This window comes from Hemiscyllium ocellatum, chromosome 8 (assembly GCF_020745735.1).
Source record: "Hemiscyllium ocellatum isolate sHemOce1 chromosome 8, sHemOce1.pat.X.cur, whole genome shotgun sequence".
NCBI lineage: Eukaryota > Metazoa > Chordata > Chondrichthyes > Orectolobiformes > Hemiscylliidae > Hemiscyllium > Hemiscyllium ocellatum.
Window position 1 is genome coordinate 108,715,036 of NC_083408.1, and position 27,295 is coordinate 108,742,330.

A 27,295-nucleotide genomic window follows, 5' to 3' on the forward strand; every position below is an offset into this window, starting at 1 on the left:
CGTTATAAGAAGCTGTTACCTTTAACTCGCCACAAAGATCCATCCCGCCCTCATTGGCGGTCCGTCCCGGGCCATCGGCAGCCGCCCTCAGTCCCTGGGAGGGCAGCTGAAGCGTCTATGGCAACTTGAAATGTCCGCCTTCGCCCCGGCTTGGACCTACCGCGCGGCACGCTGGGAGATGCAGTCCCTCCCCCAACTAAACACTCCTCCCTGGGAACTGAAGGGTTGGGACAAGGAGACTACTATTCCCAGAAAGCACTGCGTGCCTGCCCAACAGCGCCGCCCTACTGGTGTCTCGCTTTAATGCCTGTTCGGAAATTGCGCCAAACGTCCCGCCTCCTCCCCTCAGATCCCACAGAGGCGCCAGAGAGCAACTCCAGAGCGCTAAGTCTGAACCACCCACCTACCCACTCATTCATTCATCCACATACATGGCCAACTCCTGCTTTTAATCTTTGTTCCCTTCTCAGTTAAAACTTGGAGGCACAATGTTATTTCTTTTAAAGTATAAAACTTATTCAAAATTGAACACTGAGCAACAATTTTAATTTATTTTACACTTAATGTAGAGGTTTACAAAATCATGAGGGGCATGGATAGGAGAAATATACAAGGTCATTTGCCTGGGAGGTGAAAATGTGTTGCTGGAAATGCGCAGCAGGTCAGGCAGCATCCAAGGAACAGAAGAATCGACATTTTTGGTATGAGTCCTTCTTCAGGAATGAGTAAAGTGTGTCCAACAGGCTAAGATAAAAGGCAGGGAGGAGGGACTTGGGGGAGGGGTGTTGGAAATGCGATAGGTGGAAGGAGGTCAAGGTGAGGGTGATAGGCCGGAGTGGGGTGGGAACTGCCTCATTCCTGAACCTGCTGGAGACACTTTCCTCATTCCTGAAAAAGGGCTTATGCCCGAAATGTCGATTCTCCTGCTCCTTGGATGCTTCCTGACCTGCTGCGCTTTTCCAGCAACACATTTTCAGCTCTGATCTCCAGCATCTGCAGTCCTCACTTTCTCCTTTTCCCTGAGTGGGCATAGGTTTAGGGTGAGAGAGGAAAAATAGAAAAGGGACCTAAGGGGTAAGTTTTTCACACAGAGGGTGGTACATGTATGGAATGAGCTGCCAGAAGAAGTGGTGGAAGCTGGTACAGTTGCAACATTTAAAAGGCATCTGGATGGCTATATGAATAGGAATGGTTTAGAGGGATATGGGCCAAGTGCTGGCAAATGGGACTAGATTAGGGTAGGATATCTGGTTGACGTGGACCAGTTGGACCGAAGCGTCTGTTTCCATGCTGTACATCTCTATGACTCTAACATGCACAAGTTCTCACCCCACACTCTCCGCCGCCAAGGCCCTACCAGACCATTGGGCTCCTGTCTGTGTAGAGAGAGAGTGAAGTTGTGTTGGTTAAAGTGTCCTCAATGGTAGTGTCAGCCGGTGCAGGAAATTAATCCACTCTACAACACAAACCAGGTGATCAGAGGCCGGGATTAGATTAGATTCCCTACAGTGTGGAAACAGGCCCTTTAGCCCAACCAGTCCTCACCGACCCTCCAAAGAGTAACCCACCCAGATCCATTTCCCTCTGACTGAAGCACCTAACACTAAGGGGCAATTTAGAACATAGAACATTACAGCGCAGTACAGGCCCTTCGGCCCTCGATGTTACGCTGACCTGTCATACCAATCTGAAGCCCATCTAACCTACACTATTCCATGTACGTCCATATGCTTGTCCAATGACGACGTAAATGTACTTAAAGCAGGGCCAATTCACCTGACCCGCCGTGGGCGGCACGGTGGCACAGTGGTTAGCACTGCTGCCTCACAGCGCCTGAGACCCGGGTTCAATTCCCGCCTCAGGCGACTGACTGTGTGGAGTTTGCACATTCTCCCCGTGTCTGCGTGGGTTTCCTCCGGGTGCTCCGGTTTCCTCCCACAGTCCAAAGATGTGCGGGTTAGGTGAATTGGCCTTGGTAAATTGCCCGTAGTGTTAGGTAAGGGGTAAATGTAGGGGTATGGGTGGGTTGCGCTTTGGCGGGTCGGTGTGGACTTGTTGGGCCGAAGGGCCTGTTTCCACACTGTAAGTAATCTAATCTAATCTTTGGACTGTGGGAGGAAACCGGAGGACCCAAAGGAAACCCACGCAAACACGGGGAGAACGTGCAAACTCCACACAGACAGTCGCCCGAGGCTAAAATTCGAACCTGGGACCCTGGTGCTGTGAGCCAGCAGTGCTAACCACTGAGCCACCGTGCCACCTGTCCCAGCACGCTCAGGAAACAGCCAGGGATCCTTTGATCGGAGACTGTGAGTGGATCCTGCCCAAGCACATTCTGGGATCCAGCAAGGGATCCTGTGATTAGAGGCTGTGAGCGAACCCAACCCAAACCTGTTCCAGGATCCGGTTACACCACTGGTAGTTATAGATTCAGAGCCAGTGGGGGCAGCAGGAGGAGATGGGAGGCAGGAGGATCATTAGCAGCAAGTGCTCAGCTCCTCCCAAGACTCCAGGCTGTGGCCTGGTCTGGGTACCTGCATGAAGACAAGACTTTAATCAAGCTTAAATATCTGGATGTATCACATTCTTTTTGGTTTTGTTTCCTTTATTTCTGCTGCTTTTTAAAATTCTGGTTTTGTAATCAAAAGTGTAAGCAAGTTAGTGCCGGTTACATTGGTGGAGACGAGAAGGCACCTAAGTGTGAGCGATTTTCATTCCAGCAGCAGTGGCATGGTGAAGGGGACTTGTGCCTGGCCACCAGGCCCATGGCTCATGATGGAGTATTTTACAAGAAAGTTTTGAAAGTTGGACACTTTTCTGACTTCATATGCTATGTTTTGGTTTATTTTTCTTTTTTTCAAGATGACACCAAAGAGTGATGATGTTACGCGACACTTTCAATGTGTTTTATAACAAGATCCTCATGACAATAAATAAATCAAGTCAAACCAGCTTTCCAGCAAACTGAGCTGACCATTCCCCTCGATAAAGTCACCCTAGTTTTGCCAGATCATTGGGCCGTTCTCTCACTGGTGAAATGACCGGTGGTGGTTTAACCTGGGGGGGGGTCACCATGTCTCAGGTAAGGGGACAGGTTGATCCTGGAGCTGAGATGACTGATGTCCAATGACCACCTCTATCTTCCTACGTACCAGGTATGATTCTAACAAACGGAGAGTTTGCCCCCTGACACCCATTCATTCCAGTTTTGCTAGGACTTCTTGATATGGTCAAATGTGGCTTTCATGTCAAGGGCTGTCACTCTCAACTGACCACTGGATTTCAGGCTTTTGTCCATGTTTGAACCAAGGTTATAATGAGATCAAGAGCTGAGTGGCCATGGGGGGATCCCAAAGTGGGTGTTACTGAGCAGGTTATTGCTGAGCAGGCCCTGCCTGATAGCACTGTTGATGACACCTTACATTACGTTACTGATGATTGAATGTAGATTGATGGGCTAATAATTGGCCGAGTTGAATTTGTCCTGTGTTTATTTACAGGTGTAAATATCAGTGTTGTAACTTTTGCCCGAAACGTCGATTTCGCTGCTCTTTGGATGCTGCCTGAACTGCTGTGCTCTTCCAGCACCACTGATCCAGAATCTGGTTTCCAGCATCTGCAGTCATTGTTTTTACCTCACTGTACTGGAACAGTTTGGCGAAGGGAACAGCAAGTTCTGGAGCACAAGATCTGGAGCATTTAGAACTAGAACAAACAGAGATGTTATCTCTGGTTTGTTGCCCGCACCACGTGCTAGCGAGGCGAGGAACAGAGAGAGAGCGGAGTTGAACACATGGCTGCAGAGATGGTGCAGGAGGGAGGGGTTTGGATTCTTGTATAATTGGAGCTCTTTCTGGGGAAGGTGGGACCTCTACAAACAGGATGGACTTCACCTGAATCAAAGGGGTACCAATATCCTGGGCGGGGGGGATATTTGCTCATGCTCTTTGAGGGGGTTTAAACTAATACAGCAGGGAGATGGGAACTTGAATTGTGGTTCCAGTGTGCAGGAGGTTGAGGGTAATGAGGTCAGGGATAGGTTTACAAGGTTGCAAGAGGACACCGGCAATCAAGATGTTGGTTTGAAATGTGTGTACTTCAATGCCAGGAGTATCCGGAATAAGGTAGATGAACGTGCAGCATGGGTTGGTACCTGGGATTTCGATGTGGCCATTTTAGAGACATAGCTAGAGGAGGCACAGGAATGGTTGTTGCAGATTCCAGGATTTAGATGTTTCAGTAAGAACAGAGAAGATGGTTAAAGGAGAGGGGGGATGGCATTGTTAATCAAGGGTAGTATTACAGCGGCTGTGATAACGATTAAGGATTCATCCACTGAGGTAGTTTGGGCTGAGGTTAGAAACAGGAAAGGAGAGGTCACTCTGTTGGGAGTTTTGTATAGGCCTCCGAATTGTTCCAGGGATGTAGAGGAAAGAATAGCAAAGATGATTCTCAATAGGAATGAGAGTAACAGGGTAGTTGTTATGGGGGACTTTAACTTCCCCAATATTGACTGGGAATGCTATAATTCAAATAGTTTCGATGAATCAGTTTTTGTTCAAAGTGTGCTGGAGGGTTTTCTGACATAATATGTAGACAGGCCAACAAGGAGCGATGCCATTTTGGATTTGGTATTAGGGAGTGAACCCAGCCAGATGTTGGAGGTAAGTAAGTACTTTGGCAATAGTGACTACAATTTGGTTATGTTTACAATAGCAATGGGCAGGGATAGGTATATACTGCAAGGAAAGAAGTATAACTGGGGGAAAGACAATTATGATGCAAAAACGCAAGATTTAGCATGCATAGGATGGGAAGAAAACTGCAAGGGATGGACACACTTGAAATGTGGAGATTATTCAAGGAACAGCTATTGCGTGTCCTTGATAAGTATTTACTTATCAGGCAAGGAGTTGGTTGTCGAGAGAGGAAACCATGGTGTACTAAAGAAGTTGAAGCTCTTGTCAAGAGGAAGAAGAAGGCTTATGGGAGGATGAGGTGTGAAGACTCAGTTAGGGGGCTTGAGCATTATAAGTTAGCCAGAAAGATCTAAAGATCTAAGAAGAACCAGGAGGGGAAATGAGAAGTTGTTGGCGGTTAGGATCAAGGAAAACCCTAAGGCCTTCTATAGGTATATCAGGAATAAAAGAATGACTAGAGTAAGATTAGGACCAATCAAAGACAGTAGTGGGAAGTTGTGTGTGGAATCTAAGGACGTAGGAGAAGCGCTTAATGAATACTTTTCATCAGTATTCACATTGAAAAAGGGCAATGTTAGTGAGAATATGGAGATACAGGCTACTAGTTAGTGAGAATACAGGCTACAGTTGACAAAGAGGAGGTTTTAGCAATTTTGGAAGATCTGGAAATAGATAAGACCCTGGGGCCAGATGGGATTTATCCTTTGATTCTCTGGGAAGTCAGGGAGGAGATTGCAGAGCCTTTGGCTTTGATCCTTATGTCATCATTGTCAACAGGAGTAATACCAGAAGACTGGAGAATAGCAAATGTTGTCTCCTTGTTTAAGAAAGGGAGTTGGGACAACCTGATAATTATAGTCCAGTGAGCCTTATTTCAGTTCTGGGTAAGATGTTGGAAAAGGTTAGAAGAGATAGGATTTATAATCATCTGGAAAAGAATAATTTGATTAGGGATTGCCAACACAGTTTTGCAAAAGGTAGGTCATGCCTTAGTAACTTTATTGAGTTCTTTGAGAAGGTGACAAAACAGGTGGAAGAAGGTAAAGCAATTAATGTGGTGTATATGGATTACAGTAAGGCATTTGTAAAGATTCCGCACAGTAAGTTATTGCACAAAATACAGAGTTTTGGTATTGAACGTGATTTAGCGATTTGGTTCAGAAATTGGCTAGCTAAAAGAAGGTGGTGGTTAATGAGAAATGTTCATCCTGGAGCTCAGTGGTGTACCACCAGGATCAGTTTTGGGGCCACTGCTGTTTGTCATTTTTATAAATGATCTGGATGTGGGTATAGAAGAATGGGTTAGTAAATTTGTGGATGATACTAAGGTAGGCAGAGTTGTGATAGTGCCAAAGGATGTTGTGGGTTACAACAAGACATAGATAAGATGCAGAGCTGGGCTGAGAAGTGGCAAATGGAATTTAATGCTGAAAAATGTGAGGCGGTTCACTTCAGAAGAAGTAGCAGGAATGCAGAGTACTGGGCTAATGGTAAAATTCTTGGCTGTGTAGATGAGCAGAGAGATCTCAGAGTCCAGGTGCAAAAATCCCTGAAAGTTGCCACCCAGGTTGATAGGGTTGTTAAGAAGGTAAATGGTATGTTGGCATTTATTGGTAGAGGGATTGAGTTTCGGAGCCATGAGATTATGCTTCAGCTTTACAAGACACGGGTAAGGCCGCACCTCCCATCAGCCATGATTCAATGGTAGTGTGGACTCGATGGGCTGAGTAGCCTTGCTTCCACTCCTATGTCTTGTGGTCTTAGAGTATTGTGTGCAGTTCTGGTCACAGCGTTATAAAAAGGATGTGGAAGCTTTGAAAGGGTTCAGAGGAGATTTACTTGGATGTTGCCTGGTATGGAGGGATCATCTTATGAGGAAAGGCTGAGGGAACTGAGGCTGTTTTCATTGAAGAGAAGAAGGTTGAGAGGTGAATTAATCGAGATGTATAAGATAATCAGAGGGTTAGATAGGGTGGACAGTGAGAGCCTTTTTCCTCGAATGGTGAAGGATGGTGAAGGCTAACAGAGCTTTAAATTGAAGGGTAATAGATTGAGGACAGATATCAGGGGAAGTTTCTTTACTCAGAGAGTAGTAGGGGCATGGAACGGCCTGCCTGCAACAGTCATAGACTCACCAATGTTAAGGGCATTTAAATGGGCATTGGACACACACATGGATAATAATGGAATGGTGTAAGTTAGATGGGCATCAGATTAATTTCACAGGCTGGCGCACCAAAGGCCCTGTACTGTGCTGTAACATTCTATGTTCCATGTTCTATGTACTAAGTCTTCAATACTATTACAGGAATGTCATCAAGGCCTGTAGCCTTTCCAGTATCCAGTGCCTCCAACCATTTCTTGACCTCAGGTAGAGTGAAACGAATTGACTAAAGACTGGTTTCCATGATGCTGGGGCCACTGGAGGAGGCTGAGATTGTATTTTGCACTGATGTGTAGAACTCTTCAAGCATTGAGGGTGGGGATATCCGTGGGACCTCCTCTGCCAGTGAATTGTTTAGTTATCCACTATCGTTCGCAACTAGATGTGGTAGCTTAGTAAAAACCGAAGAACTGCAGATGCTGTAAGTCAGAAACAAAAACCGAAGTTGCTGGAAAAGCTCAGCAGACCTGGCAGTATCTGTGCAGAGAAATCAGAGTTAACGTTTCAGGTCCGGTGACCCTTCCTCAGAACTTTCTCTAGTTGCTGAAACTTCAGCTTGAATATTATGTTCAGTTTGGTCTCTTTATTTAAAGAAAGATGTACGTGCGTTGGAGGTGGTTCAGTGGAGATTTACTGGATACCCAGAATGAGCAGGTTATCTTATGAGGATAGTTTGTGCAGGCCTGGCTTGTATTCACTGGAATTTAGAAGAGAGTGAGGTGACTGGATTGAAGTGCAGAAGATCCTGAATGGTTTTGACAAGGTGGACTTGGAAACGATATTTTCTCTTGTGTGACAGCCCAGAACCTGGCAGTACAGTTTTCAGTTTACAGAAATATAGAATTCGAAATACAAATAAGTGAGCCATTATCTGACTGAATGGCGAAGCAGGCTCAAAGGGCTGCATGGTCTATTTCTGCTCCTATTTCACATATACATACATTCATATAACTTACTGACCCGTGAGATATAACACAATAAAACATTCTGTGACAGATTGAGCTTGTTTTTACATACAATGTGGCAGCTTCTCAAGGAGAATCTGGGATGTGCAATAAATGTGCAATAAAGCCAGTGACACCCACATCCCAGGAGCGAATTAAAGTAAAATGTACACGTATTTAGACAAGTTGAACTTCAAGAAACAAACTTAGCTTTTTTAATACACAATGTGCAAACATTAAACTGTTTATTTGTGGCTATTCTCTGCCTCATAAGGCAATGGTTTGCACTATTGAGAAGCCTAGCATGGCAGTCTCTGCTGTCTTTGCTGCAGAGGAAAGCAGTGAAGTGAGAATCTGCAGAATTCAACTGAGGCACCTCAATTGTCAAGGGCTGCTGGCTGACCAGTGACCCTGTGATGGAGTCTCCTGTAAAGAGAGCCTGGGAGCACCCATTTTCTACACATCTTGAGTTGAGATTATCAGTCATCATCGCTGCCTGCGGTGTTGTTATAATGCACTGTGGCAAAACTAGTGTCCCCTCCAGGACATGTCTGGGCAAAATGTATGGAGATGCTCGGCTGTACACATACCAGGATGCCACCCTCAACTTCCCCATTTGAGTTCAAAGGCGTGCCAAGCATTTTGACACTAGCTCATTTGAGGGGTTTCTAGAAAGTTGACCAATTTAGACATCAGTGCACCTTGGGGCTCTCGTCTAGGCCTTTTCAAGGTTTTACTTCATCAGACCTCAACTCCCCAGAGGTAATCACAGCTGGGAGTTTGGTTTCTGAACGACCAGTTCAAGTCCACAAACTGATTGCCTGCCCAGCATAATCTTTCCGCATAAGAAAATCTACTAGTTTCAGATATCAATCTAGTAAACCTCCTTAAGAGCATCTTAAAAACAGGGATGAGAAATTGAGACAGAGGGGATTAGGGACAGAATTCCAGAATGTAGGGTCAGGGTGAATGCACAGTCACCAATTAGAGTCATATAGTCATAGAGTCCTATGGCACAGAGACAGACCCTTTGGCCCAAACTGGTCCACCATGCCAACCAAAATGTCTATCTATGCTAACCCCACTTCCCTGCACTTGGACTCTATCCATATAATCCTTTCATATCCATGTATTTGTCCAAATGCCTTTTAAATCTTGTTAATGTATCCATCTCAACCACTTCCTCAGGCAGCTCATATGTGTACCACCCTCTTTGTAAAAATGTTGACCCTCAGGTTCCCTTTTATTCTTTCCCCTCTCACCTTAAACCGACGCCCTTTAGTCCTCAATTCCCCAACCTTGGGAAAAAGACTGAGTGCATTCGGCCTATCTATGCCTCTCATGATATTATACACTTCTATAAGATCCTCCCCAGTCACCTAGACTCTAAAGAGAGAAGTCCTAGCTTGTCCAACCTCTCCCTATATCTCAGTCCCTTGTGTCCTGGCAACATCCTTGCAAATTTCTTCTGCATTCTTTCCACTTTAATAACATCCTTCCTATAGCAGGGGGACCAAAACTGAATGCAATACTCCAATTGCAGCCTCACCAAAATCCTGTACAACTCTAACATAACTTCCCAACTTCTATACTCGATGCCCTGACTGATGAAGGCCAGTGTGCCAAAAGCCTTCTTCAAAACCCTAACTGACTCCACTTTCAGAGAACCGTGCACCTGAATTCCAAGGTTCTTCCGTTTCACTACACTCCTTAAGGCCCTACCATTCACCATGAAACGCCTACCTTGATTTGACTTTCCAAAATGCAAGACCTCACATTTATCTATATTAAAATCCAATGACCATTTCTCAGCCCACTTCCCCAGCTGATCAAGGTCCTGCTGAAATTTCTGATCTACTTTCTCATTGTCCATGATACTGCCTATTTTAATGTCATCTGCCAATTTACTCATCATGCCTTGTACATTCTCATCCTAATCATTGATATAGACAACAAACAGCAATGGGCCCAGCACCGATCTCTGACACCACTAGTCATAAGCTTCCAGACTGACAAGCATCCTTCCACTATTACGCTCTCCTTCCTACCATCAGGCTAACTGTGTATCCAATTTGCCCACTCCCCCTGGATTCCATGTGATCTAACCTCCCAGAGCAGCCTACCATGTGGAACCTTATCAACGGTTTTACTAAAATCCACCTAGACTATGCCTACCACCCTGCCCTCGTCAACTTTCCTGGTCACTTCATCAAAGAACTCTAACAGATTTGTGAGGCATGAACTACCATGCACAAAGCTGTACTAACTATTCCTAATCAAACCCTGTCTTTCCAAATGCACACATATCTTAGATTCTAAAGAAACTTACCCACCACAGATGTTAGGCTTACTGCTCTATAGTTCCCGGGCTTTTCTTTGCAGCCCTTCTTGAACAAGGGCACAACATTCACTACTTTCCAGTCATCCGGGACCTCACCCGTGGCTAACAATTATGCAAAAATATCAGCTAGGGTCCCTGCAATTCCTTTTCAAGCATCTTGCAGTGTTCTTGGATATATCTGTTCAGGACTAGGAGATTTATCCACCTTCATACATTCTAATATGTCCAACACTTCCTCTACTGTGATGTAAATTGTCCCCAGATATGACCACTAACTTCCCCAAGTTCCCAGGTCTTCATGTCTTTCTCCACAGTAAACACAAAGGAGAAATATCCATTGAGGACCTCGCCCATCCTTGCGGTTCTGCACGTACCTGTCCACTATGGTCATTGAGGGATCCTATTCTCTCTCAGTTATTCTTTTTCCTTTAATATACTTACAAGTATCTCTTTGAATTCACCCTAATCTTCTCAGCTAGGTCTATCTCGTGCCCCCTTTTCACCCTCCTGACTTCCTTCTTCAGTAAACTCCTGTATCCCCTATATACCTCCAGGGATTCCCTTGATCCCAGCTATCTGTACCTGAGCCATACCTCCTTTTTTCTGGTCAAAGCCTCAATATTTCTTGTCATCCAGGGTTTCCTATTCCTGTCAACCTTGCCCTTCACCCTCACAGGAACATATAGACCTTCACTCTAGCTAGGGGGAGAAAGTGAGGACTGCAGATGCTCGAGATCAGAGCTGAAAATGTGTTGCTGGAAAAGCGCAGCAGGTCAGGCAGCATCCAAAGAGCAGGAGAATCGACGTTTCGGGCATGAGCCCTTCTTCACTCTAACTATCCCACTTTTAAAGGTCCTCCACTTGCTAGAGGTCCCTTTGCCTGCAAACAAACTACTTCAATCAACACCTGCAAGCTCCTGTCTAATTCCATCAAATTTTGCCTTGCCCCAATTTCAAACTTGAACCTGTGAACCGGAGTTGTCCCTTCCGTGGACCAATTAAAATTGGGGATGTTTGAGGCCAGATCTAGAAAAATTTAGTTATCTTGGAGTGTTGTGAACCGGGGGAGATGACAGAGGTAGGTTTGGGTGAGGCAATGGAGAGATTTCAATGCATGGATGAGATTTTATAATCAGGGAGCAATGTTAAAAGATTAAATTGTACTATCTCTCTAGACATTAATGTAATATTAAAGGATTAAACTGTGCTGTCTTTAGGTGGGAACGACAGCCATGAAAGGGTGTGGATGTCTATCAATTGTAAGTTACACTTCATTTAGACATTACTCCCCTGCTATTGTCAAGTTAAACTATCAATTCAATCTCTTCCATTCAGAAATACTTTCTGGCCAGAGATATGTCACACCTGTATTGTCTTGGAATCGCTGAGTCAGGAAATCATTTGCATAACAATTCCCCAGGATTAGGACATTAGCATTTGCATTATCTCCAAGGAGGAGTTCATCCTGCCATTGTACCTGGGGTAACACATGACTGTGAGTGACACGGGGTTATGACTGTGGGGGAGTATCTGTAAAGCATGGCCAACTGACCTGTATAAAGGGGATGTACTTTCTTTGTTGAGTGCCTCACTTTGACTCAACCTCACATGCCTGCGAGGGGGACACCTTTGCTTGTACAAGCTTTAATAAACTTCAACTGTTTCCTTTGTTCAGAGAGAGTTTTTTGTCGTGACCCCACAAGCTCTATGAGGTGTGTGTTAAAGGTTCCTCCAGAAAGCTTATACTGTACTGTGCTTAATAAATTTGGTCTGAAAAATGTGTTGCTGGAAAAGCGCAGCAGGTCAGGCAGCATCAAAGGAGCAGGAGAATCGACGTTTCAGGCATAATTTGGTTGCTTGTTCACAGAAGTTGGTGTGTTGCAGTTGCATCAAGTGTTTAAGAACCTCAAGAGTAAAATAATCTAACAAGGATAAGGTTACTTGCCTGGGGAGAGTGGCTGAAGAACCAAAACCTGTAAGATTTGATAAATATACCAACATGTTACTTTTGACAGGAAGAGTATTCTGACTTTTATGATTTTGTGTACTTAATGGTATACTAATAATGTTCTCTTTCTATTGAAGGTGCTCTGTTCATGGCTAAAATAACTGATAATTATCACACTGCTGTTTGGCATTTTGCTGTGCACAGATTCACTGCCAAATTTCCTGTATTACAACAGTAATTCATTGATTGTCGTGCCTATTGAGACATCTCAAAGTTACAAATAGCATTACATTAATTCTAATTTTTGTTCACTAAAACCAAGAGAACAGGAAAACAATCCACTTAAGATCTGATGTCTTCCAATAAGGCTTGTAAAGTTTTGTGTGAATTGCTGAAACAAGACACTATGCTTATAAACGATGATAAACAATGAAATCACTTCACAGTATTTCACTTACTACTGCTGGTTATGTAAGTGAATAAATGTTCATTGGCTTCATATAGCAGGGCTTTTATCTATAAATGAGAGGTTTGCTGTTTTAGTATATGAGTTCACACTAATTTGAAAAGAGTTGACCAAGGAATACAGCGTAATTTCATTTACAGCTTTTAGGCTGTTCAGTGAAATATTGGATGATGGAGTACCACCACAACATGCGCAATACACTGTAAATGTGTAAATAGTATCCAATCTTAATGCAAGATTTGCTGCAAAGCTTTCCAATTTGAGAGTTAGTTCAAAGTTTTATTAGTGAAACGACACTTTCTAAGCTTCTCATTGGTGTCTTTCATTGTTTGCATACCTTAGTGATCACTGTCATAACAACACAACAACAAACAAAGTCAAGCCTGATGTAGGTTCAGGAAGTAGCTTCCACAAATCTAATTGACACAGAAGCTGTTCTTCCCCTGTATAATCTTGCAATTAAAAGCAGAGTAAACAATCTCTCCACTAAGTGGCAAAAGAAGGAAAAATAACCCCCATTGCATAATTGGAAAAATGGCTTCGTCATCACATGCATTCAGAATGGATAATGTACATTTTTTTAAAAAACTAGAGGGATGGATCTACTGATTGAAGAGAGGTGGTTGGTACTTTCAACTTTTCTTTCTGGAATGATTTAGTATTGAAGAGAGAGCAACTAGGCTGAGGTTGTTTTCCATAGAGCAAAGAAGGTTGAAGGAGATCTGACTGAGGGGTGGAAATAGAGTAGATAGGAACAGCCTATTCCCATTAGCACAGGGATCTGTGCACAAGGGATCCAGCACAAGGGGAGCACAGTTTCATGGTAATGAGCAAGAGGTTTAGAGGTGATTTAATGAGATCGTGTTTCACTCAGAGGTGGTGGGTATCCAAAACCTACTGTAGAGGCAAGAGTCAATAAGACATTTAAGAGGTACTTAGATGAGCACTTGAAATGCCAGAGCATAACAGCTATGGCGTGAGTGCTTGAAAATGGGATTAGAATAGATAGGTGCTGGATGACGGGCATGGACACAAATGGGTTGAAGTGCCTTTTCCATGCTGTAAAACTCTTTGAGTCCAAGACTCAGAATGAGCCTTTGTAAGTTGCTGCAGTGTATTCCTATGAACGGCAGATACTAATGCCACTGTGCACTGATGGGAGAGGGAGTGATTATTTAAGCTGGTGAATGGGTGGCAATCAAAAGGCTGTTCTGTCCTGGATGATGTGGCTGCATTCCCTCTGTGCATTCTGATCATGACAGCTTGCTGTGAAAAATGAAATATCTTAATATATCTCTGCTTTTTCTCCCAATTATCTGAATAAAGAACCTTTTTGGTTAGATTTGAGTCAAGTCTTACAATGAGTCTTCATCTGAAACAATGCAGATTTTTCTCTTTCAACATATAAATGTTCAGCAAAACAAAAACAAAGAACTGCAGATGCTGAAAACGAGAAGCAAAAACGGAAACTGCTGGAGAAACTCAGCAGGTCCGTAGAGAGAAAGCAGAGTTAATATTTCAGGTCCAGCATTCTGAAGAAGGGTCACTGGACCCAAAATGTTAGCCTCCACAGATTCTACTAGACCTGCTGAGTTTCTCCAGCAATTTCTGTTTTTGTATATATATTTAGAATTGACTGTTTTTAAACTAGATTGGAGAATTTAGGACTGTTTCCTTGGAGATGGGAAATTTTTAAAGAGATTTAATAGAGAAATCCAAAATCAAGTGGGGTCTGGACAGAGCAGATAGGGAAAAAACTGTTCCCATTGGCAACAGGATCAAGAACAAAGAAAGGGCACAGATTACAGGCAATTGACAAAAGAAGCAATGGCAACACATGAAGAATGGTGGCACGGTGGCCCAGTGGTTAGCACTGCTGCCTCACAGCGCCAGAGACTTGGGTTCAATTCCTGCCTCAGGCGACTGACTGCGTGGAGTTTGCACATTCTCCCCATGTCTGCGTCGGTTTCCTCCCACAGTCCAAAAATGTGCACATTAGGTGAATTGGCCGTAGTGTTAGGTGAAGGGGTAAATGTAGGGGAATGGGTCTGGGTGGGTTGCGCTTTGGCAGGTCGGTGTGGATTTGTAGGGCCGGAAGGCCTGTTTCCACACTAAGTAATCTGTAAATCATTTTTCCAGAATAGTGATAAGGATCTGGAATGTTCTGCCTATGCCAATAATTGAAGAAGGTTCAATCAAGGCATTCAGGAAGGACTCACATTTCTATCTGACAAGGAAGAATGTGCAGGGCATAGAGAGAAGGTAGAAAAATTGAACTGGGTAAATTGCTCCAAGGAGAGCTAGTACAAACTTGATGGGCTGAATGCACTGTAACCATGTGACTCTGTGAAGTGGGGTCTGAAGTAGGAAGATTATCTGGAACAAAAATGCAAGCATGACTCAGTTGGACACAGTGGTCTTTTTTCCAATTCATTCACGGGATAAGGGTGCTGCTGTTTAGGCCAGCATTTATTCCACATCCCTTAATTGCCCAGAGGGCAGTTAAGAAACAACCACTATTTCTGCACTATAAATTATATAAATTGTTTCAATGGTAATAAGTTACTTATTGAAGCATAGCTTCTGTTGTAATATACGTAGGTTTGGCAGCCAGATTGCGATGCTGCAAGTGACAGAGACACATCTGTGAACCGAGTAAGTCCCACTTTCTGCTGAATGGACCTATTCAAAGCATTAACCTTACACTTGCTTGCAGACAGTGGCTTGCTGTGGCTTTCCAGCAATTTTGATTTGAATCCGTTGCATCTTGGAAAGTATCTTGCTTCCCTCTGTCTCTCCCTAATTCTATGCTATATTATTTGATTCACTCATGGGATGTGGTCATCACTAGTTGGCCCATCCCAAGTGTCCTGGAGAAGATGGTAATGAGCTGCCTTCTCAAACCATTGCAGTCCATGAGTATAGATGCATCTACAGTACTGTTAGCAAGGGAGTGACAATGAAGGAACGGTGATCAAGATTCAAGTCAAGATGGGGTGTGATTGGACGAGAGCTTGTGTGTCCATGCAACTGCTATCTTTGTCCTGCTGGTGGTAGAGGCTGCTAGTTTAGGAGGTACTGTCAAAGAATTCTTGGTGAGTTTAACCATCACCAAATTAATATTTGCTTCTGTTTGACCCCATGCAAGCTCATGGCACATCATCTTTGCAGACCTCACTGCTACATTTTTGACCAAATCTAAACTGTGTTAAGTATATTGCATGCAGCTGTCTGTTAACCTTGCTATTGTGGTAGCAACCTCTGAGTTAGAAAGTCATTGGTTTCAGTCCCACTCTCAGAAATGCGCCCAAGCAGGTCTGAGGAAGTGCTGCACTCCCAGGGGTGCCATCTTTGCAATAATTACCCAAGACATCATCTCTTTCCTCAAATCTCACTATTTCCATGAGGATCAGGCATCTCTTGTAAAGATAGGTTTTAATGTATATGCAGATGAGCCTCTGGAGGATGCTGTGAAGATATGAGAACTCAGTAGCCCCATGATAGATCTCTGCTAGAAGTTTGAAACTAGTACAGCTCAGAACATTGAGCTCTGTAGCCTTGCCAATTATATGCATATTGTTAATTGCTGTTTTTGAAAATTCAGCTAGAAGCCTAATATAAACTTGCATGGAGAACAAATTAACCTTACTGAAACACATCTCCCCAGTCTACAGGCCAATAATTATCCCTCAGCTAATGTCACCAAGGAAGTAATTATCTGCTCACTGTCACATTGGTGTTTGTGGAATCTTGCTGTGTATAAATTGATTGCCACTGATTTTATATCAATTTGCAAATGTACATCATGGACAGTAAAGCAGTTTTTGGCATTTTTGAGATGCACCATATAAATGCAAATACTTCCTTTTTAATTGCTGCCTTATGAAAGTAAAAGTTCTAAATTAGAAGAAGACAAATTTTATAAAGCTGAGAAATTATCTAGCAAAAGTGGGGTGGATATAATTTTTTGAAGGAAAATCAGTCCGAAGCATTCAAAAGAGAGATTCTACAGGTAGCATCCCTACAAGGGAATTGTTCATGCTAAATCTAGCTCCCCCCCAGTTATCTGAAGCATACAAGATAAAATAGAGCAGCAAAAATAGAGCTTCTGACAATCTCAAGAATAGCAATACTTCAGGAAGCTTACAGAAGTATAGAAAGTACAGTGGTGGAGTGAAAAGGAAATTAGAAAAAAGCAAAGGAAGGATATGAAAAGAATATTGATTAGTAAGACTAAAAAGTTTTTTTTATAAGTTATTTTTCTTTCAAAGGGTAGTAAATCTGCATAGTGCATTACTGCGGAGGGATGTTGAAGTTGGGTCATGAAGTGTACTCAATCTGAGATAAGTAGATGTTTCATCAGTAAGGGAATCAAGGATTATGAGGTTAAGGCAGGAAAGTGGAGTTGATGATTATCTGATCAATGGTGGAATGGGTCTAATGAAATGAATTTTGCTCCTATGTCTCATGATCTAATGGTCAGTACATTAACAGCAGGAAGACAACTACAAACGAGTAGGCCCAACTAGGATGCACAGGATAACATGTGCGAGAATGCAGAAGAAATGGATAGAGTTCCTCATAGAGTCATAGAGATGTACAGCATGAAAACAGACCTTTGGTCCAACCCATCCATGCCGACTAGATATCCCAACCCAATCTAGTCACACCTGCCAGCACCCGGCCCATATCCCTCCAAACCCTTCCTATTCATACACCCATCCAAATGCCTTTTAAATGTTGCAATTGTACCAGCCTCCACCACTTTCTTTGGCAGCTCATTCCATACACGTACCACCCTCTGCGTGAATATGTTGCCCCATAGGTCTCTTTTATATCTTTCCCCTCTCACCCTAAACCTATGCCCTCTAGTTGTGGACTCCCCACCCCGGGAAAAGACTTTGCCTATTTATCCTATCCATGCCCCTCATAATTTGGTAAACCTCTATAAGGTCACCCCTCAGCCTCCGAGGCTCCAGGGAAAACAGCCCCAGCCTGTTCAGCCTCTCCCTGTAGCTCAAATCCTCCAACCCTAGCAACATCCTTGTAAATCTTTTCTGAACCCTTTCAAGTTTCACAACATCTTTCCAAAAGGAAGGAGACCAGAATTGCACGCAATATTCTAACAGTGGTCTAACCAATGTCCTGTACAGCCGCTATATGACCTCCCAACTTCTGTACTCAATACTCTGACCAATAAAGGAAAGCATACCAAATGCCTTCCTCACTATCCTATCTACCTGCGACTCCACTTTCAAGGAGCTATGAACCTGCACTCCAAGGTCTCTTTGTTCAGCAACACTCCCTAGGACCTTACCATTAAGTGTATAAGTCATGCTAAGATTTGCTTTCCCAAAATGCAGCACCTCGCATTTATCTGAATTAAACTCCATCTGCCACTTCTCAGCCCATTGGTCCATCCGGTCCAGATCCTGTTGTAATCTGAGGTAACCCTCTTCGCTGTCATCTGCAAACTTAGTAACTGTACCTCTTATGCTCTCATCCAAATAATTTACGTAAATGACAAAAAATAGAGGACCCAACACCGATCCTTGTGGCACTCCACTGGTTACAGGCCTCCAGTCTGAAAAACAACCCTCCACCACTACCCTCTGTCTTCTATCTTTGAGCCAGTTCTGTATCCAAATGGTTAGGTCTCCCTGTATTCCATGAGATCTAACCTTGCTAATCAGTCTCCAGTGGGGAACCTTGTCGAACACCTTACTGAAATCCATGTAGATCACATCTACTACTCTGCCCTCATTAATCTTCTTTGTTATGTCTTCAAAAAGCTCAATCAAGTTTGTGAGACATGATTTCCCACACACAAAGCCATGTTGACTATCCGTAATCAGTCCTTGCCTTTCCAAATACATGCACATCCTGTCCCTCAGGATTCCCTCCAACAACTTGCCCACCACCGATGTCAGGCTCACCAGTCTATGTAGTTCCCTGGCTTGTCTTTACCGCCCTTCTTCAACAGTGGCACCACGTTTGCCAACCTCCAGTCTTCCAGCACCTCACCTGTGACTATCGATGATACAAATATCTCGGCAAGAGGTCCAGCAATCACTTCTCTAGCTTCCCACAGATTTCTTGGGTACACCTGATCAAGTCCTGAGGATTTATCCACCTTTAACCATTTCAAGGCATCCAGCACCTCCTCCTCTGTAATCTGGGCATTTTGCAATACTTTGGGTGAAGAAAATATTTAAAACTCCAGTAAATAATGAAGTCACTACTTTGTTTGCGTAAGGAGCAGGATGATGCAGTTGTGCCAGTGAAAGAAATGTGATTGTCAGATAAAATAAGCATGATAAGATATACATGTATTTGGAGAGACAGGGTTTGATTAGGAATAGTCAGCACGGCTTTGTGAGTGGGAGTTCATGCCTCACAAATTTGTGAGAGTTCTTTGATGAAGTGACCAGGAAGGTTGATGAGGGCAGGGCAGTAGATGTAGTCTATATGGATTTCAGTAAAGCCTTTGATAAGGTTCCAAATGGTAGGCTGCTCTGGAAGGTTAGATCACATGGAACCAGAGGGAGTGGGCAAATTGGATATATAATTGGCTTGACAGTAGGAAGCAGAGGGTAATAGTTGAAGGATGCTTGTTGGACAGGAGGCCTGTGACTAGTGGAGTGCCTCAAGATTTGGTGCTGGGCCCACTGCAGTTTATTATCTATATCAATGATTTGGATGAGAATGTATAAGGTATGATTAGTAAGTTTGCGGATGACACTAAAATAGGCAGTATCATGGACAGTGAGAAAGTTGATCAGAAATTTCAGCAGGACCTTGATCAGCTGGGGAAGTGGGCTGAGAAATGGTCATTGGATTTTAATATAGATAAATATGAGATCTTGCATTTTGGAAAGTCAAATCAAGGTAGGAGTTTCATGGTGAATGGTAGGACCTTAAGGAATGTAGTGAAATCATTTATGTAAATGACAAAAAGTAGAGAACCCAGCACCAATCCTTGTGGCACTCCACTGGTCACAGGCCTCCAGTCTGAAAAACGACCCTCCACCACCACCCTCTGTCTTCTACATTTGAGCCAGTTCTGTATCCAAATGGCTGGTTCTCCCTGTATTCCATGAGATCTAACCTTGCTAATCAGTCTCCCATGGGGAACCTTGTCAAGTGCCTTACTGAAGACCATATAGATCACATCTACTACTCTGCCCTCATCAATTCTCTTTGTTACATCTTCAAAAAACTCAATCAAGTTTGTGAGGCATGATTTCCCACGCACAAAGCCATGTTGACTATCCCGAATCAGTTCTTGCCTTTTCAAATACATGTACATCCTGACCCTCAGGATTCCCTCCAATAACTTGCCTATCACCGATGTCAGGCTCACTGGTCTATAGTTCCTGGCTTGTCCTTACCACTCTTCTTAAATAGTGGCACCACATTAGCCAATCTCTAGTCTTCTGACACCTCACCTGTGACTATCGATGATACAAATATGTCAGCAAGAGGCCCAGCAATCACTTCTCTAGCTTCCCACAGATTTCTAGGATACACCTGATCAGGTCCTGGAGAGTTATCCATCTTTACCCATTTCAAGACATCCAGCACTTCCTCCTCTGTAATCTGGACATTTTGCAAGGTGTCACCATCTATTTCCCTACAGTCTATATCTTCCATATCTTTTTCCACAGTAAATACTGATGCAAAATACTCATTTAGTATCTCCCACATTTTCTCCAGCTCCACACAAAGGCCGCCTTGCTGATCTTTGAGGGGCCCTATTCTCTCTCCAGCTATCCTTTTGTCCTTTTTGTCTTTGTAAAAACTCTTTGGATTCTCCTTAATTCTATTCGCCAAACTATCTAATGTCCCCTTTTTGCCCTCCTGATTTCCGTCTTAAGTATACTCCTACTTCCTTTATACTCTTCTAAGGATTCACTCGATCTATCCTGTCTATATCTTACATATACTTCCTTCTTTTTCTTAACCAAACCCTCAATTTCTTTAGTCATCCAGCATTCCCTATACCTACCAGCCATTCCTTTCACCCTAACAGGAATATACTTTCTCTGGATTCTCATTATCTCATTTCTGAAGGGTTCTCGTTTTCCAGCCGTCCCTTTACCTGTGAACATCTGCCCCCAATCAGCTTTCAAAAGTTCTTGCCTAATACCATCAAAATTGGCCTTTCTCCAACTTAGAACTTCAACTTTTAGCTCTAGGCTATCCTTTTCCATCACTATTTTAAATCTAATAGAATTATGGTATCTGGCCCCAAAGTGCTCCCCCACTGACCCCTCAGTCACTTGCCCTGCCTTATTTCCCAAGTGTAGGTCAAGTTTTTGCACCTTCTCTATTAGGTACATCCACATACTGAATCAGAAAATTGTCTTGTACACACTTAATAAATTCCTCTCCATCTAAACCCTTAACACTATGGCAGTCCCAGGCTATGTTTGGAAATTTAAAATCCTCGATCATAACCACCCTATTATTCTTAAAGGTAGCTAAGATCTCCTTACAGTTTGTTTCTCAATTTCCTTCTGACTATTGGGGGGTCTACAATACAATCCCAATAAGGTGATCATCCCTTTCTTATTTCTCAGTTCCACCCAAATATCTTCCCTGGATGTACTTCTGGGAATATCCTCCCTCAGCACAGCTGTAATGCTATCCCTTATCAAAAATGCCTGATGAAGGGCTTATGCCCGAAACATCGAATTTCCTGTTCCTTGGATGCTGCCTAACCTGCTGTGCTTTAACCAGCAACACATTTTCAGCTGTGATCTCCAGCATCTGCAGACCTCATTTTTTACTCTGAGTTCATCAGCCTTACATGTAAGACCCTTGCATTGAAATAAATATAATTTAGTCCTTCAGAACTACTACATACTCTGACTCTGTCTTGTCTTTCTTTTCTAATTGACATGCTCTCCTCACATTTAGAAGCTTCTTCATCAACCCTTCCGTTTACACTGCTAACAGTTAATCCTACCATTCGATCTTGGGCTTTATTGAAAGGTAGGATTAACTGTTAATTAGAAAGGCATCAATTGATTAGAGATAGATTGGATTGAATTCCCTACAGTGTGGAAACAGGCCCTTTGGCCCAACAAGTCCACACCAACCCTCCAAAGAGTAACCCACCCAGACCCATTTCCCTCTGACTAATGCACATAACACTATGGGCACTTTAGCATGGCCAATTCACCTGACCTGCACATCTTTGGACTATGGGAAGAAACCGGAGCACCCAAAGGAAACCCACACAGACACAGTGAGAATGTGCAAACTCCACACAGATAATCGCCCAAGGCTGGAATCAAACTTGGGACCTTGGTGCTGTGAGGCAGCAGTGCTTACCACTGAGCCACCGTGCAGTTTTGTTAAGGGAAGGTAATATCATACCAATTTGTTAAAGGAAGGTAATATTATACCAAACTTAATCAGATGTTTTAAGAAAGTAACGAGGAGGATGAACGAGGGTAATGGATCACACACTCACAGAATTGTTAAAAGAAGGAGGCCATTTGGCTCATCATCCCTGCAGTGGTTTCATCACCCAGTGTCACCTTCTACATTTTCCCCATATCCCTGCACACCATTTCAATCCAAATAATCATCTAATGCTTGTCTTGAGGACCCAAATTGAATCTGTCTTGACCACATTTCCAGACAGTGCATTCCATACTCTAACTACTCACTGAGTGAAAAAGAGTTTTCTCCCATCACCCTTGCTCCATTTGCTCATCACTTTAAATCTAAGCCCTCTCATTCTTTTTCTTTTCAAAATCCTGGAATTCCCTCCCTAAGGTCACGCTGCACTATAGGATCTGGACTGCAGTGGTTCAAGAAGGCAGCTTATCGCCACCTCCTCAAGAGCAACTAGGAACAGGCAATAAATGCTGGCTCAGCCAACAACACCCACATCCCAAAAAGTATCTTTGTAACTGAATTTATGAAGGCGTCGGCAAGGATTTTCCTAAGGCATTTGACAAGGTGCCAGATGACTGATTAATCAGAATAATTAAAGCCCATGGGACACAGGGGAATGTGGCAAGTTAGATCCAAAACTGGCTCAGTGACAGGAAACAAAGGCTAATGGTCAACAGATATTTTTGAAAAAGGGAAGTGTTTTCTTGAGGTACTTCACAGGGCGGTGTCTGGTCTCTTGCTGTCTGAGTTCTGTGTTAATGATCTAAACTGAAACGTGGGAGGCATAATTGGGAAATTTGCAATCAACATAAAATTTGACCAATTTGACCGCTGTCATCCCGATGCCAAAGGAAAATCAGACAATGTCCTATGGTTCTGACATCCATCATTACCAAATGCTTTGAGAGTTTAGTCATGACATACAACAACTCCAGCCTCCCAAACTGCCTTGATCCATTGCAATTCACCTATCATCACAATAGGTTCACAGCAGATGCCATCTCCCTGGTGCTACATTCATCCCTGAAACATTTGGATAACAAGGACACCTATGTCAGACTCCTATTTATTGACTTCAGCTCTGCCTTCAACACTATAATTTCAACACAATTATAATGTTGAAATACAAGACCTAGGACTCTGCTTTTCCCTTTGCTGTTGGACTCTTGACTTCCTGACCTGCAGACCACAATCAGTAAGGACAGGTGACAACACCTCCTCCACAATAATCCTCAACAATGGTGCCCAGCAAGTCTGTGCACTCAGCCCCTTACTCTACTCCTTATACACTCACGACTGTGTGGTCAAATTCAGCTCTAACTCCATTTACAAATTTGCTGATGACACCACCGTAGTGGGTTGGATCTCAAACAACGAGACAGAGTACAGGAAGGAGATAGAGAGCTTAGCGGCACGCGTAAAGACAACAATCTCTCCCTCAATGTCAGCAAAATGAAGGAGCTGGTCATCAACTTCAGGAATGTATCAATGGTGCTGAGGTGGAGGTGGTTGAGAGCTTCAAGTTCCAAGGAGTAAATATCACCAAAACTCTGTCCTGGTTCATCACACCGATGCTCCAGTCAAGGATGCTACATGGGGTGTCATGGTGGTTCAGTGGTTAGCACTACTGCCTCACAGCACCAGGGACCCGGGTTTGATTCCATCCTCGGGCAATTGTCTGTGTGGAGTTTATACATTCTCCCTGTGTCTGTGTAAGGTTTCCTGCAAATGCTCAGGTTTCCTCTCACAATCCAAAGCTGTGCAGGTTTGGTGGATTAGCCATGGGAAATTCAGAGTCATAAGGTAGGAGGTGAGTCTGGGTGGGATGCTCTTTTGGAGGGTTGGTGTGGACTCAATGGACCAAATGGCCTACTTCCACACTGTAGGGATTCAATGAAAAAAAACACAACAATGCCTCTGCTTCCTCAGAAGGCAAAAGAAGCTTTCCTTAACTGCGTGGTATGGCAACTGCTCTGCCCAAGACCACATGAAATTACAGAGAGTTGTGAACACAACCCAGTCTATCACAAAAACAGCCTTCCATCCATTGACTCCCTCTATATTTCCCAATGACTCCGGAAAGTAGCCAATATAATCAAAGACTCCTCCCACCCCAGTTATATTCTTTTCCGCCTTCCTCCATTGGGCAGAAGACACAAAAGTTTGAAAACACGTACCAACAGATTCAAGAACAGCTTCTTCCCCGCTGTCAATCATCATAGAATCCCTTCAGCCCAACAAGTCCACAGCAACTCTATGAAGAGTAAACCACCCAGATCCACTTCCCTAAATTTACACCTGACTATTACATCTAACCTACACATCCCTGAATACTATGGTCAATTTAGCATGGCCAGTTCACCTGACCTGCACATCTGTGGACTGTGAGAGGAAACCAGAGCACCCAGAGGAAGCCCACACAGACACGGGGAAAATGTGCAAACTCCACACAGTCACCCAAGGCTGGAATCAAACCCGGGTCCCTGACTCTGTGAGGTAGCAGTACTAACTGCTGAGCCACCATGTTATCTGACGTATGGGCCTGTCATATATTAGAGTTGATTTTTCTCACCACCTTCCCTGTAGATGTAATACTATATTTTGCATTCTGTTCTATTACCCTGATGTAAGGTATGATTTGCTTGTATCTCAGTACATGTGGCAATAATAAATCAAATTTAATTGTTAGTGATGAGAAATGGATGCTGACTGCAAGAAGATATCAAATGTTTGGTTGAGTGGGTGGGGAAACAGCAAATGGAGTCCAATCCAGAGAAGTGCGATATTATGCATTTGGGGAGAGAAAACCATGTAAAGGAATATATAATAAGCAGGGGAGTACTGAGAGAGGTAGAGGAGGCATTGCAGTGCATATCCATAGGTCCTGAAGATGGCAGGACAAGTAAATGAGGCGGTTGAAGGCATTTGGGGATGCTCTCCTTCATTGGGTGGGTGAGGTACTGAAACGAAAGACAGGGATGTAATGCTGGAAGTGTATAAGCTGCTGGGTAGGCCACAGCTGGAGTTGTGTATACAGTTCTGGTCACCACATTACAAGAAGGACATAATTGCTCTGGGAAGAGTTACGGGCAAGATTTACATGAATGCAGCGAAGCTTGAAAATTGCAGCAATGACGAAAGATTCGAGAGGCTAGGTTTGTTTTTCTTTGACCAGGAGAGGTCATAGAGTCATAGAGATGTACAGCATAGAAACAGACCCTTTGGTCCAACCCGTCCATGCTGACCAGATACCCCAACCCAATCTAGTCCTACCTGCCCATATCCCTCCAACCCTTCCTATTCATATACCCATCCAAATGCCTCTTAAATGTTGCAATTGTACCAGCCTCCAACACTTCCTCTGGCAGCTCATTCCATACTCATACCACCCTCTGTGTGAAAACGTTGCCCCTTAGGTCTCTTTTATATCTTTCCCCCTCACCCTAAACCAATGCCCTCTAGCTCTGGACTCCCCAACTCCAGGGGAAAAGACTTTGTCTATTTATCCTATCCATGCCCCTCATAATTTTGTAAACCTCTATAAGGTCACCCCTCAGCCTCTGACACCCCAGGGAAAACAGCCCCAGCCTGTTCAGCCTCTCCCTATAGCTCAAATCCTCCAACACTGGCAACATCCTTGTAAATCTTTTCTGATCCCTTTCAAGTTTCACAACATCTTTCTGATAGAAAAGCACACAATATTCCAACAGTGGCCCAACCAATATCCTGTGCAGCCGCAACATGACCTCCCATTGAGGAGTGCAGAATAACAAGGGGCGTGGATACAGCAGACAGAGAAGATCTGTTTCCCCTTGTGTAGAGGTCAAATGCCAGTCAGCTCAGATTTCAGGTGATGGTAGAAAGATCAGAGTTGAAAAGTCTGGCAGCAGGTCAGGCAGCATCTGAGGAGCAGGAGAGTCAACCTTTCGAGCTTAAGCCTACTCCTTGGATGCTGCCTGACCGGCTGTGCTTTTCCAGCACCACATTTTGCAACTGATCTCCAGCATCTGCAGTCCTCACTTTCTCCCAGAAAGATTAGAGGGGATGGGGGGAAAATTTGGTGGATCTCCGGAATTCATCATTGAAGAGAGTGGTGCTAGGAAAGCACAGCTGGTCAGGCAGCCTTCGAGCAGAAGACAGTCAACGTTTTGAGCATAAGCTCTTCATAGGAATGAAGATGCTGCTTGACCTGACGTGCTTTTCCAGCACCACACTCTTCAACTCTGATCTCCAGCATCTGCAGGGCTCACTTTCTCCTAGTCTGGAATTTTTTGTCCAGTTTGAAAAGGCAGCTAATAAATAGCCTTGTGGTTTTATCACTAGACCATTAATCTAGTGAGCTGCAAATGTGTTGCTGGTCAAAGCACAGCAGGCCAGGCAGCATCTCAGGAATAGAGAATTCGACGTTTCGAGCATAAGCCCTTCATTAATCTAGTGACCCTGGTAATAGAACATAGAACATAGAAAAGTACAGCATAGAACAAGCCCTTTGGCCCACGATGTTGTGCTGAGATTTAATCTTCATATAAAACATAGTAACTTAACCGACGCACCCTCAACTCACTGCTATTCATGTGCAAGTCCAGCAGTCGCTTAAATGTCCCCAATGACTCTGCTTCCACCACAACTGCTGGCAACACATTCCATGCATTCACAACTCTCTGTGTAAAGAACCTACCTCTGACGTCTCCTTTATATCTTCCTCCTAATATCTTCAAACTATGACTTCTTGTACAAGTCAATCCTGCCCTGGGGAAAAGTCTCTGGCTATTGACTCTATCCATTCCTCTCATTATTTTGTACACCTCGATCAGGTCTCCTCTCTTCCTCCTTCTCTCCAGAGAGAAAAGTCTGAGCTTATTCAGCCTTTCTTCATAAGACAAGCCCTCCAGTCCAGGCAGCAGCCTGGCAAACCTTCTTTGCACCCTCTCCAAAGCCTCTGTATCTTACCTACAGTAGGGCGACCAGAACTGGACACAATATTCCAAGTGTGGTCTCACCAGGGACTTGTAGAACTGTAGCAAAACCTCGCGGCTCTTGAACTCGATCCCCCTGTTAATGAAAGCCAAAACACCATATGCTTTCTTAACAACCCTATCCACTTGGGTGGCAACTTTGAAGGATCTATGTACTTGCACACCCAGATCCCTCTGTTCCTCCACACTGCCAAGAATCCTGTCTTTAATCCCATATTCAGCATTCGAGTTCAACCTTCCAAAATGCATCACTTTGCATTTAGCCAGGTTGAACTCCATCTGCCATTTCTCAGTCCAGCTCTGCATCCTGTCTATGTCGCGCTGCAGCCTGCAGTAGCCCTCCAT

The 27,295-nt window shown here is 43.8% G+C and overlaps 1 protein-coding gene across 4 annotated transcripts in view; it reads right to left on the reverse strand.

Annotated features, from left to right (window-relative positions):
- LOC132818418 (centrosomal protein of 128 kDa) overlaps positions 1–133 on the reverse strand; it is a 410,636-nt gene extending 410,503 nt beyond the window's left edge. For all 4 annotated transcript variants that reach the window (XM_060829432.1, XM_060829433.1, XM_060829431.1 and 1 more), the window contains exon 1: positions 20–133. The gene's annotated coding sequence lies outside the window, so the exon portion shown is untranslated. The remainder of the gene's footprint in view (positions 1–19) is intronic.
- Positions 134–27,295: the final 27,162 nt, after the last annotated feature.